This window comes from Papio anubis, chromosome 6, assembly GCF_008728515.1.
Source record: "Papio anubis isolate 15944 chromosome 6, Panubis1.0, whole genome shotgun sequence".
Taxonomy (NCBI): domain Eukaryota; kingdom Metazoa; phylum Chordata; class Mammalia; order Primates; family Cercopithecidae; genus Papio; species Papio anubis.
In genome coordinates, this window is record NC_044981.1 from 59,848,097 (window position 1) to 59,863,074 (window position 14,978).

Consider the following 14,978-nt stretch of genomic DNA (forward strand, 5'->3'; position numbering starts at 1 on the left):
TGTATATTAAAATATTGCTTATGTCCTAAGAAAATTTTCAGTGAAGTGTCAACATAAATATTTTAGAACTAAAAGAAGAGAAAAAACTGATATTAATCCTAATCTTTTTTCATTTATTTTAAAACTATAAGGATATATTAAATATGGGATACTATCAATAATTTCAGTTTTATAATGTTTATGTGTACTTTCTAGTGAGTATATGTTTACATATATTTTTTTTTTAGAACTGCACTATATGCCTCTGTAGTAGATTGTAATGGTGTACCTACAGTATAATAATATTTTTTAATTTATATCAATACATACTATTTTGAGTATTTACTATGTGTAAGTGCTAGAAGTCAAAACCAATAGAAATATAAAAGTAGTTCTAGCCCTCAAGGGATATGATCGATTAGTCATACCTCAGTTTTTGTAGAATAAATTTTACAGAACTTAAATCTAATGTCATACATGAACACAGATCCCAGTTGAACAAAATATCTCAAACCCCTGGACAGCAACATGGGATTTTCTACATTTAATTACCCATGTTATCTCTAAGTTAAACCCACCTATTTGTATAGTTCATACTTGATTAAATTTGGTTTTAAATACATGAAACTGTTAAGTTGTTTTGACCTATTTTTGAAAAAGAATGGAAGATTTTTAGGTAATACTTTTTTTTTAATCTGTTCTGATAATTCAATATTAATAAATTCACCAGAAGAATTTTCAAATATCTTTAATTTGGCCAAATTCCAAGCTAGAGGTAGGAAGCCAAGCAAATATAATAGCAAGTGTAATTGCTTGGCTCAGTCAAACTTGGACTTCAGAATCACCCCAGATATCACAATCATACAATTCTGTGCTCACTGGTGGATTCTCTCCTTTTACCTGGAAAGTGCTCATAAAATCAAAACCAGATGTAATTGTTTACAAAGTGCTATTGTGGTTGGCACTATGGGACATCTAGTTTACTTTGTTGTAATAGAAAATTGTTAAAATGAAATTAAACAGATGAGTATTCACTGTTGAGTTATTATTTATAAGACTCTCTGCCATATGCAATTGCAAAATAGATTGGCCAAGAAATGATTTCAAAACCAAGTCTGGGAAAATTCACATGTATAAATAACTTTAGAACAAAGAAGACTATTTATGTTTATAATAAAAATAAAATAGAGTACACATGAATTAATTAAACCAAATTATCTGCTTAAATATTCTTCAGTGAAAAGTAAACGTCATAGACGCAACATGTGGATAGCATGCTAAAGTTACAACCCTTTGCCATCGTATCCATGGAAAAGTATACAGGCTTTGGAAATATACTTCTAATATTTAACCTTTCTGTGCTTCTTTGTAATAGGAGAATAACACCCAGAGTTGTTAGGAGAAGTAAAAAGTTAATACTTGCAAAGTGATTTGTATGGTGCCAGGCACATAGTAAACCTTTAGGAATTATTTGATATTATTAAATCTATTTCTATATGATCTGACACTTTGTTTCTTAGCACAGTAGAGTACATTTTTCATTAGGTTATGGTAATACTTTGAATGCTTCAGTTGGAGAAGAATGATGAAAAAATGCTGTCTCATAGAAAAACAAAAGAACTATGAAGAACCCAGCTTTCTGTTCTTTAGTTTTCAGTGCTCACATACTGCTTTTTTATAGAGAGATTTATTAGAGATTAGGGAACTTGTACTGTAAGAAAGTATGTTCACAGGTTTTACTGAAATTTGTAATATATCATTGTACACAGACCATAGAAACATAAAATCTAACTTCAAAATACTTTTTGCTAAGTGGATTTTAACTGTGGTTAAGGTGCTTTCAAATTCAAATTTATAAAACCCTAGTCTCTAGTGGTCAGACAATTCAGCTTTTTTTTGGTATACACATGTGTACTTGTGGTGTGTTGACTGTACGTATCAATATGCATAATATTTTCAAGATGTAAATAAATCCATTTAGTATTTATTAAAAATATTTAAAAAGTATGCCAATAATGGAAATATAAAAATCTACTATAGATTTTATATTAAAATATTAAAATATTAAGTTTTAATATAAAATCTTAAATTTTAATACAAAATCCACTAATTTCTTATTTTTGTTTTAGGTACTTGTTAATGCAATGTTTCTTCTATCAGCTTAGACTGATAGAATATTGTCATTAAATAGATTGAAATTCTGATTTTTTAAAAATAATGTACTTCATCAAAAAGCATAACATGAACCGTTTGTTTCCTCATTAAAATGTTAAGGAGTTGGCATCTAACATTACATATTTTTATATACTTCTGGTTACATATTGTGGAGCTCTTTACAAAGGTTGCCTCCTTTCTGAATTCATGATTAATCTTCAGAGGACACATGCTTCATGAAGAGGCCTCACAAATGAATAACATAATGATAGTGACTCAAGCACACTTTGGCACAGTCTGAAAAGGCAGTCATCCAGCAAAGCAATTAACGTCAGAACTAATTTAGTTCTCAGAGAATTTTATTAATGATTAGAATGTTTATTCATTTAAAAAACTCTGTCCCTCTATAGCATGAATTGAAATTGTGAATTAAGAAGTGAACAATAGGTACCCTTCCTTTTCATGAAAGAGGAAATCTAGGGTCCAGACTGAATTGCAATATAGGGAACCGGGGTCATATAAGACTACTGCCCTGAATAACAATATAATACACTAAAACTGAAAATGAATGGTCAACAATTAATAAATATTCAGCACCTACCATATACCAAGCATAATACCATATGTTTTATAAGATTTTCTCAAGTAAAATATTTTCTTTTAGTGACTAAATAGTCATAAAATACGTCATGGTAGTTAAAAGATAGAAGGTAATATCTAACTGTTTAATGTTGTTATACAATCAATATTTTACAATAGACATTAAAAGCAATTTTTATCATCAATAACAGAGGCAAATTCTTATAACTCAGAGTCCAAATATTTAGGCTTTTAATTTCCTTGTGATTAATGATGACAGAAACCTCTGGTGTGTGGTATGTTTTTCTTTCCTGCATTCAAATCAAGATGTGAATGCTTCAAGTCAGAAGATTACAAGGAATGTTAATAGAAGGCCTTTTTAAAATTCAACACAGTGCAATAAAATATATTACAAGAAATGCAGTAACTAGACAGATGAAAGATTTATAAATATTGAAAAAGCAACAGAACTTTTAAATTTTTTTTCATTTATATTAATGACTAAAATGTTGGGAACTGAGATTAGCATTAACCACAGACAAATGGACAGCGCTTGGAAGATTAAAAATGTATTTTAAAACTTCTATATAAAGCACCAGTTTTTATTATGTATAAAACCACACTTTTTTTGTTTTAATCATGCATATTATGTGGTAGAACTATTAAAAAACAAGAAACTTTTAAATACATCAATACCACAAAACTAAAATCAACAGAAAATTTTAAGTTTTAAAAATTGCATAAAATCTACAGAAACCCAATAATTTATGCTACCAATGAACTAATTATTATGTTGAAATGATCAACATTAATGTTTAGAGGAAAAGGATGGGGTGGATAATAGTGATAAGAAGAATATGATCAAATGTGAGGATGCTTTTAATGGTATCTATGTAATTGTTTGGAGACAGCTATATCCACAAGCTTACAAAGCAATTTAAGGGTTAAACCTAAATTTAGAAAAAATATTATGTTTGCACATAAAGCTTTGTTACTCTAAAATGAAAAGTAACAAAATAAACCACAACTCCTTATTTAACTATGCAATATTTCTGACAATCTTATCCTAGAAAAAAAATCTTTAAATTCCTCAAAATATATATTCACTTGATAGAAATTAGATTTTTCAAATTATTATCTCCTTGAGTATCAAGCAAGTTTCAATTGTAACAGACATTTTCAAATTTTCAGAAATATTTTGACTGAACCCAGAGAATACTATGAAAATATCTGAAATTTTTTTTTAAACTTTATGCAAATAATAGCTAACAGAAAATAATTATTTACATTTCTTTGTGCCAGTACTGGTCTGGACACTTTTTACAGTCTCAACTTTAATGGATAATGTAATATTCATAAGCTACCTTATAAAATAAGTACCATCATCCTCTCTTTGCAGATGAGTAAACTGAGACACAGAGTGCCAAAATATGTTGCCTGAGATAACACACACAGTGTTTCAAAGACATGACTCACAAGCAGAGCTTATACCCTTAAACTCTTATAAGCTATATTATAAAGGTGACTTTGCACTTCCGGTTTCTTGTAAATGTATTATCTCTGTTAATATCAAAATGCAAGAAAATAAGATAAACATTAATACTTAATCATTAAGTAAACACTTAAATAACACATGCTATTCCTTGTTCTAAATATTTACATATATTGATTCCTTTAATGCCAAGTGATTTTAATCATAGAATTTCAGGCCTGGAATGTACAGCACCCTTACTTTATGGGAATGCTATAGCCAAGAGAAAACAAGCAACACTCAGAAAATTGTTAAGTTTGCTAATATTTTTATATTATTTATTTTACTATGCATATATCTTTTTTCAATAATAGATCAATTTATTAGTTATATAAGAGTGTGTAATTGCTACATCAGAAATGAGAAAGTGAGACATATGAAAGATAAATTGTCAAAAGTTCATAAATATAATTAGTAAATAGGACCAATGCCTGAAGTCCATGTATTCATAACCAAATTCTAATGATTTCTGCTGAGTATTATTCAATACTTACATACATTTGTAGACATTTTTGTTTCATAGTCATTTTTAAGAACCCGCTGTATGCCCAAAACTATGCTAGGCAATTTTGACACAGATTGAAATATGCTTCTTTGCTTACCCATGGAGCCATCTGAAGTCCCAGTTTATGCTGGTCCTGTTTTTTTTTGTTTGTTTGTTTGTTTGTTTTTTTTTTTTTTCTATTTAGCATTTGTCTTGAACGAGAGTGTCCTAATTTGGGTGATAAATTATGTTGCCCCCGCCCCCCACCAAAAGATTCTGGATTTTAATTATGACAAAGACAAGGAATTATGTAATTAACCTTCTTAAATATTAGTTTGAAGAATATCCAAGATGCTGGGTGTGTGGGGAAGAGCAACTCTACCTAGGGAGTTACTTCGGAGATCTACAGCTGGAATGGAGGCTTATAAATGGAATGGAAATCCATCAGGTGGTTGAAGTGATGATAGACATGAGGAAGTAATGTAGAGAGAAGCAAATAAATTAGTACAGATAGCATTTATCAGAGATACAGTAAAAGGAGAGACTGCTATGGGTCAAACTGAATTTTTCAATCAGTGCCTTCTCTGCTTTAAGCACAGTTCTAGAGGCTAAAGATATAATGGTGACATGGAGAGAATTTCTTCTTCTGTCTGCTAATGTCATAATGCAAGCAAATTCAAAAGCATTGAAAGGAGACTGAACACAAAATATGAGTAAACTAGAATAGAACACCTGGAGGAATCTTTTTTTTTTTTTTTTGAGACGGAGTCTCGCTCTGTCGCCCAGGCTGGAGTGCAGTGGCGCGATCTCAGCTCACTGCAAGCTCCGCCTCCCGGGTTTATGCCATTCTCCTGCCTCAGCCTCCCGAGTAGCTGGGACTACTACGGGCACCCACCACCTCGCCCGGCTAGTTTTTTGTATTTTTTAGTAGAGACGGGGTTTCACCGTGTTAGCCAGGATGGTCTCGAACTTCTGACCTCGTGATCCACCCGTCTCTGCCTCCCAAAGAGCTAGGATTACAGCCTTGAGCCACCGCGCCCGGCCACCTGGAGCAATCTTAAGTTATAATTCCTATTAAAAATATTTTGCCACGCTAATTCATCTATACCTAGAGGAATACCTGGAGCATTGAGGAAAAAACTAGGAGAGGCATTTCTTCCATTTCATTTATAATTTTTATTTCTGATTCAGAAGCCTTTATTACCTAATAATAAACAGCTAATAAAGCAGCAAACTACAGCAGACATGACTCTAAACAAGAAGGAATATAAAAACCAAATAGCAGAGCTGCAAATCAAAATAATTAAATATAAGAAATCATCTAGTGAGACTTTCCAGATCCCATAAAAACAGAAAATCTGCTCACAGCTAGAAAAGGGAGGCAGGGTTATAAATAAGAACAGGCAAAAGCCAAACTATTAACTAAATTGCAAGTAAATAAAAAGAAAAAGTCACTTTATGATAGAAATGTAGAACATTTGGCTACATGGAACAATTAATGCTTCGTTAAAAGGAAAATGTTATTAAGTACTTTACATACAGATAATCAATTTTCAGAATCTTTCTAACCTCCTGCGGTCTTTCTATATCAATAAGTCCCCTTCAATTTCTATGAATGTTCTCCTCCCTTTTGTAAAATGATTTATGAGGCCGAGTTCTGTATTCCATTGTATTCTATCTTTACTGAGTTAGGTCTCAACATTCAGACTGGAGTCAACATCACAACAGGGGTGACTGGAATAAATCCCCTTCTCCTTACACTTAAGTTTACTATTTCTCCTTAGTTAAGAACTGCCAAGAGGCACTGGCATAAAAGCAGATTCTTCCTTCTTTTCAGAACCGTCTTCTCCCCAATACATGGGTCCCATACTTGGGACCAGGATATACAGGAACTCCAACTGTCAAGGGGACTAAGGGGTCCTGAAGGAAGATATTATTTCAGCTTATTTTGTGAGCTACATGGTCAACAGTATCTTCACTAGAACATAGTAGAGTTGGATAATTGTCTTATTTACACAGTGCTAGAAAAACTCACATGTCACAAGGATGATTTCCTGCATTATATGTGTAAAATTCAACTGCTGAACTGAATATATTTCTGTCCTTCCTATCCTCATTGTCTCAAGAGGGGAAATGGCCTCTCATCTGGTCTCTTGGGTCTGATTTCATTTATCCTCAAACCATTATCCACAGAGCAGCTAAAGTTATTTTTTAATGCAATCTGATTATGGCACTTAGATTATTAAAATTTAATGAGTTCATTATTTTCTACAGAATAAAGTCCAAATACCTTAGATATATTCTCAGACTTTCACCACCTACTTTCTCTGGCATCTTTCCTGATTTTCCAGGCAAAATGTATTGCACCCAGGACTGTATTTTTCATATACTGTGTATAATTTTTTGTTTCTCTCACTATTCTTTATTTCTGCCATTCTACTACAAGTTCCTAATATCTACTCCTTTCTTTCATACTTAGCACGTAATGACATCCAAATAAACTGTTATTAGTTCAATGGATTATGAGTGAGTAAGTTAGTGAGTAAATGCACAAACCTGTCTCGGATAATGGCTTGGTTCTACATGGAACTTTTGGTCTTTTCATATTTGTAGTTCTACTTGGTGTAACAGTGGATTGAAGAAACCACTACTCTTATCATTGGAATATGTGACCTTAATGTCTGGTACCATTTTATACCTCATGAATGTTATATTCTTTGGGTTCTCTAGGCACATTTTCCAGACGATGAAATAAAGTTTCTTACAGAAGAGTTATAAGCATCAAATATGATTAATGTATACAGAAGCTTCTCGATAACTTAGGTAAATGTGTAAATATCTAAGCTACCACTGTTGATTATTATAAATATCTAAGGAACCACAGTTGATTATTCTGTTACTACTAAAAAACTGATAAATTCTTGTGGTTTATAATTATTATCTCATGTAAGGTTATTATTATCATATGTAGGGTAGCAGAAGTAGCCAAGTGTACTTCTCTCAGTAGACTGAATAATTTTTTATATTATTTTAATGCTGAGATAATAAAGAACAGATTGCCTTACCCTGGTTGGGGCTAGAGATGGCCATATGTGATACATACATGTTGGTGGGAATGTAATATTCATGGAGCCAGGAGTCATGTCAGACAACTCGGCAACTAGCTTCTTGTTATATATGCTTTTTAGTCACATATTCTAAAGTCAAATCCTAAATGAGGATCTCAACTTTGACTTGGGAGATGACAATAACTTGGAATCACCTGTCCTTCAATAGCCAGGAAAGTTGGTTCTTGAATTAGGGCTTAAAGAATCAAAATGATTTGGATAGAATGAAATGGAAGCTAAAGGGCATTCCAGGCCAGAATAACTCTTAAATGAATGATAGTAATAGGAGAAAACTTAATGAGCAATTGAGCAAATTAGACGTGGGCTATGCTTGGTGGCTTCAGCATTCCTTTCTTACTTTGTATAACTGCCTGATGGCTTTTGTTGGGGAAACAGTGTAATGAATAGAGTCAATTTGAACAAATTAAAGTGAACAGAGTACTCAAGACACAGAGTCTTGTCTTATAAATTAAACCTTTTATTTCCCTTAACTATCCTTTTGTTATTTGTATTTTTCTTTTTCGTTTTGTATGCCATGAATTACTTATGATTCTCTAGTTTTAATTAATAAAGAATTCTAAATACATCTGCCATTTCAATGAACTTAATTAAATTTCCATTGGAAGATTTAATAATATATTTTCTGAGTATTAAATGATATGAGATGTTTATTTTTCCTTCAATCATTGTTTTAAAAACATATTACCCTTAAAAACACATATAAAAGTGTTGTATTTTAAAAATTTGCTCTTATTTTTCCTTCTAGAAGAGGCAACATTTATTTTCATTATTTAATATGAATTCAGGTAATCATTTATTTAACACTCATTTTAATCAAGATATGCAAAGGTGAATAAAATATGGGCTTTGAGGATAGGGTGTCCACAGCAAGGAAAATATATATTATTTAAATAAAGAGTGAATTTCTGATTGATTCTTTGCTTTCTTAACCTGATACCATGGAATATTTATAAATACTGAATATTAAGTAGGAAATTTTGATTTGCTTAATATTGAGAAAGTAGCAAAATTAGAAAGTTATCTCTTTTGAAATAAAAATTACAACTGGATTATAGTTTAGTGATGAAAAAGTCAACAAAACTGCCATGTTTCTCTTGACTTTTGTTTAGTTCTCTGCAAATGAATAGTGGCTTTGCTTGTTTACATTGTAAACCTAGGAGTTAATTTTTAAGACACAAGGACTGACTTAATTTTCTTTTCTTCATTCCACTCTTAACAAGAATGTCTCTGTGTCAAAGTCACTTTATAATTTTTATTGTCATTGTCTCATTCTATTATATAAGCAGATATTAATTCTAAGTATGTCTTTTTTCTTAAGTAGAGTTCAGTCTTGTTTCTCCCTGCATGTTGCCATCCATTACATATTTTCTTTTGGTATTATCTTCGAAAATTATTCAGAAACCATTTTGGATCTCTATTTTTCTTTTTGTTGCTGTTTTCAGAGAAATTATGTTAAATGTTATAATTATAAGCTTTCATGTCAAACACATTCTTTTTTTTTTTTGAGATGGAGTCTTGCTCTGTCGCCCAGGCTGGAGTGCAGTGGCCGGATCTCAGCTCACTGCAAGCTCCGCCTCCCGGGTTAACTCCATTCTCCTGCCTCAGCCTCCCGAGTAACTGGGACTACAGGTGCCCGCCGCCTCGCCTGGCTAGTTTTTCGTATTTTTTTTAGTAGAGACGGGGTTTCATTGTGTTAGCCAGGATGGTCTCGATCTCCTGACTTCGTGATCCGCCCGTCTCGGCCTCCCAAAGTGCTGGGATTACAGGCTTGAGCCACCGCGCCCGGCCCAAACACATTCTTTAAACTTTGTGGATGCTAATCATTTTCTTTTAAAATTATGCCACATGATTATTAGTTTCAAATTTTTAGTTCCAAAAGCAACACTTTTATATTTTTGTCTTGGATTGGATTCTCTATTTTACAAATTATAAAGTTGTCCATATAATTTAGTTGTCTCCTGTTTGTTGTATACTGTAAATAATCAAATATACCATAGTATAAAAATAATGAATTATGGAAGTGAATTATTTTTATCATGCCTAATATTGTGATTTTATAATTATTCTTCACTTCCACTAAATTCTGAGTAATGCCTCAAATCCCAGTTCAATTAAATATATATTGAAGACCCACTACTATTTGCCAGAAATCATAGCAGATGTAGTAACAGAAACAATGCAATTATAAAAGACTTCCAAAATATTATTTATTTGGGGAGCATGCATTCTACAAAGTTATTCTACTTGCACATAGTGTACAATAGAATACAAAATTTTATCTGTAATTTCTTTGCAAACTCAGAAGGCTGAGGCCTTGCACAGTCAAGAAGGGCTCTGACTGTAATCTTTGCTCAAGCCAATTTAAAAGAAGAATTCTGCATTCAAAATACATAATTATCCTTAAACATTTAGTTGATGATCTGACTCTAGAGGGATAGATAGAATTTGGATATCTTACATGGTTGAAGAATTTCATAATGCATTCCAGGCAAGTAAATGAACATGGGCCCAGAAGCAGATGGGTACAGTGTGATTGCAAGAACAAGAAACCCACTGGCAAGAGCAGGGTTAGCAAAAGGGTAGGGGACATAATTGATAAAATAGAAGAAAAGTATAGGGAAGAGGTATTAGAAGTAGATTATACTGAAAAGTGTAGGCAGAGGGGTGATACACTAAACTGATGTGTATGTAAAATCTCATGAGTAAGTGTGACAGATTCGCGGGCAAACCAGTTTGGAAGGTATACCATTAACCCAGGCATGTTACAATGATGACATGGATTGAGATTTGGAAATGTGAATATATAAGAGTGATTAATAATGGTGTTTTGATTATTTGTTTTCAGAAATAATAAATCTTGGTAACTATTTTGACAAAAGAAAGCAAGAAGAAAGATGAATCAGAGCTATCGTAAATTTTTGAGCCTGAGTAAACAAAAATTAATGGTAATGACATGCATACAGGCAAGGGCACTGGGAAGTGAGTTTATTTAGAGTCTGGGTATAGCTGGCGCGAAGGGTAAGAAAACCTAAACACACCAAGTTTTCAAACTTCCATCTTGGGTATAGTTAGAGTGAATGATAAAGTAAATCAAAACCAGAGTCACTTTATTGAGACACTTACATTCTCTATTTTGATTTGTGGCAGTTTTCTACAATCTCTGTTCTCTAAGAGCATCAATCAGTATATTTCATCTAAATAGCTATTGTTAGTATCTTTTAAGTTATTTATTGCTCTAAGTGATTTATATATTTAACTTGTTTAATGCTCACAATAGCCTATAAGAGAGTTACTAAATTATTATTATACAATTGTATAGATGAGAACAGGGAAGTACAGAAAATCAAATAGCTTAGCAAAGGTAACAAAGCTAATAAGTCCTGAAAACAATTTTTGAACCCAAGAAACTTCTGCTCTTATCTACTGGCATATATATTCATTCCTTCAGGCCAAATAGTCAGTTTAGTATAAACAAGTCACATCTACTCTACCTCTTTTAGCTCTTACATACTCATTTTTTAAAAAACTTTACTTTAAGTTCTGGTATACATGTGCAGAATGTACAGGTTTGTTACATAGGTAAACATGTGCCATGGTGATTTGCTGCACCCTTTAACCCATCATCTAGGTTTTAAGCCCCACATGCTTTAGGTAATTGTCCTAATGCCTTCCCTCCCTTTCCTCCCCTCTCACCAACAGGCCCTCATATGTGATGTTCTCCTCCCTGTGTCCATGGCTTCTCATTGTTCAACTCCCACTTATAAGTGAGAACATGTGGTGTTTGGTTTTCTGTTCTTGTGTTAGTTTGCTGAGGATGATGGTTTCTAGCTTCATCCATGTCCCTGCAAAGGACATGAACTCATTCTTTTTTATGGCTGCACAGTATTCCATGTGTATATGTGCCACATTTTCTTTATCCAGTCTATCATTGGTGGGCATTGGGTTGGTTCCAAGTCTTGCAATCATAAATCATGCTGCAATAAACATATGTGTACATGTATCTTTATAGTAGAATGATTTATAATCCTTTGGTTATATACCCAGTAATCAGATTGCTGGGTGAAATGGTATTTCTGGTTGTAGATCCTTAAGGAATTGCCACACTGTGTTCCACAATGGTTGAACTAATTTACACTCCCTTCAACAATGTAAAAGCATTCGTATTTCTCCACATATTTGCCAGCATCTGTTGTTTCCAGACGTTGTAATGATCACCATTCTAACTGGTGTGAGATGGTATCTCATTATGAACCATCAAAATAAACATGGAAGATAAGGATATTTAAAATCTGGTGATTATATGCATAGCCAACTTTATTTCCCAAAACTCCTCCCACCAAATCTGCTCTCTAAGCACAGAGACTGTGTCAGGTTATTTTATGTCTCTTGGCTTTTTATATATTAATTCAACTGAACAGAAAATTCCCGTGGCTAACTAGAAACTGCTAATCAGCTTTTATGATTGTAAAGCATACTGTGGTTGTCAACAACTGTCTGGGCCTCATTTTGTTTTTATTTGTTTTAAATCTAGACTTTTGGAGTCTTGCTGCCATAGCATGCCTGTGCAACTGAGTGTACTAAATAAATTCAGGAGTGATACTTTTGCACTGTTTTAGTGTCCTGGCTTAATTATTATTTTTTATTTTTATTTTTTGTTCCAGTCAGAATGATCTGCTCATATCCCACCTCTTATCTGTCTTTTTTAAGGCTGCTTTCTTCCTTGTACTTAAAGCTCTTAGTACCACCTGCGAATCCACCTGGCCTCAGAGTGCTTTATAGTTCCTTAGTTGCTTCTCCCCTTATCAAAATGTTCATGTCTCTGATTTTGAGAACTGTAACATAACAATAAGTTATGTTAATAGGATAAATAATCCCTGCTCCTGAGCAAATGAGATAATGTGCTATTTCTTGTAGTTTGATCATTTCTGCTTAACTCTGAAATGCCATGCTCATTGAAGAGGCCTTTGGAAAGTTATAATGATACCAGAAATAGTCATTTTGTTCTACTGCAAGGTAACTTTTGATGTGGACATCACTACAAGTAGACAAGTAACACTCTGCTTTTTGATAAAGAGGGCTTAAAAATTGAGTGAAGGAAATAAATTTATATGGGGTATAAAAATTTGTTATGATGAAAATAAATTGAATAAAATGACCAAAAAATAAGTAAATAGAACTGTTAGCTAAATGTAATCAATTTTTTCAGATTCCCTCACCTGCCCCAGAATATCCTCTATACAGATCCAGTGTTTGAATTTTTCTAATTTTTACCTAATTACAAATTAGAATAAATTAGCCAATTATAGCAAATTTATTTAGTTGCCTTTATTAGTCAAAAGGTGACTCGATTTTTACTATTTTTAAATAAATATTTACAATATACGAAGATAAATGAGAACAAACCATATTCAACATTTTACTTTGAAGCTTGTATAAGAAGATACATTAGCCACAATATAAAACAACATTTGAAGTTGAATCTCTAGAGGTCTTATATGAGGGGTGCCCCAAAACTAAACCCTGACCTTGATTTAGGCAGCTCTGTGATCCCAGATGATAGCTAAGGGCTCTATGCAGCAGCCTTTGCAGTAGCTGTTGAGAATTCGATTTTCTTTCCTGAAGGGGAATTTAGGAAGCACGAAATGACCATCACACTAATTTTTTCAAAATTATAAATGGTGACCGGGCACGATGGCTCACACCTATAATCCCAGCACTTTGAGAGGCCGAGGCAGGCAGATCACGAGGTCTGGGGATCGAGACCATCCTGGCTAACATGGTGAAACCCCATCTCTACTAAAAATACAATAAATAAATAAATAAATAAATAAATTAGCTGGGCCTGGTGGCACACACCTGTAGTCCCAGCTACTCAGATGGCTGAGGCAGGAGAATCGCTTGAACGGGGAGGCGGAGGTTGCAGTGAGCCGAGATTGGCCACTACACTCCAGCCTGGGCAACAGGACGAGATTCCTCCAAAAAAAAAAAAAAAAAAAAACATATATATATATATATGACAAATTAGTAAAGTTTCAAGTAATAAAAATCAATCTAAAATTACATATATTTCAATATTTTTTATTTTAAATGATATGTTTCCCATATTATTCAATTATAGTTTTTCAATATGTTTGAATTAAATATTGCAAATATTTGGATAAAATATTAAAATAACTGCTCTAGGTATTTTTTGTTTAATGTTACATTTGTAAATTTTTTTTTTATTATACTTTAAGTTCTGAGATACATGTGCAGAACATGCAGGTCTGTTACATAGGTATACACATGCCTTGGTGGTTTGCTGCACCCATCAACTTGTCATCTACATTGGGTATGCTTTGCTATAAGAGTATTCCAGACTTCCTTTGTTCTTGCAATAATTTTAAATTTCTATGACATACAAGTATCAGACATCTATTTTAAACTGATTTAATTTTAACTAATTATAATTTTTTTTATTGTTTCAAAGACTGTTGATAGATGGATTTATGTTACAATTTTCCTGCAAGAGTCCAGCACAAGATTTAAAAGAATGAAAACTGTCAATAGCAGAGAAAAATAAAATTGATTTATTCCTAATATGAAACTTAAATATGTACCTTTTAAAAGGAAAATAGATATATAAATAGAAAAGGATTATTTTGAAAATGAGTACATTGCTAGCATGGAAGAAATTGATGGTTAACTTTAAAAACAAAAAACAAACAAACAAAAAAAAACAGCCTCTGTCCGGTTCTGCCATTTCTTTTAAACCTTTAGTCTTGTCACTCATTCTTATATACCCACCCTCACCATAAGGGGTCATTAATACAAATACAAAAGAAACATAAATGTAATAATTACAGCTAATGCTTGAATGGCACTGTTACATAACATTTTTAGCTTCTGCTTTTTATGTTGAATCTACCCTAATGATATGTTATTTTTTAAAAAATATTTTCAGGTACCTTATTTTAGTATTTAACAGCTCAAAATACTGCAAGGTGAGTGGGATAGACATTTGTTCTCTTGTTTTACTTATGTTGAATACAGTTTATAGAAAAGACAATATATTATTAATTTTAGAGGACCATTATTTTCCTGCTTCATGATATTATCTGTTTGCTCTTAGACAAGTTCCTAG

General features: G+C 32.6%; 1 protein-coding gene across 1 annotated transcript in view; it reads right to left on the reverse strand.

Moving 5' to 3' along the window:
- Positions 1 to 14,978, reverse strand: part of LOC103883754 (protein eyes shut homolog) — a 331,946-nt gene that overhangs the window by 182,458 nt on the left and 134,510 nt on the right. The gene's annotated exons all lie outside the window — the stretch shown is intronic.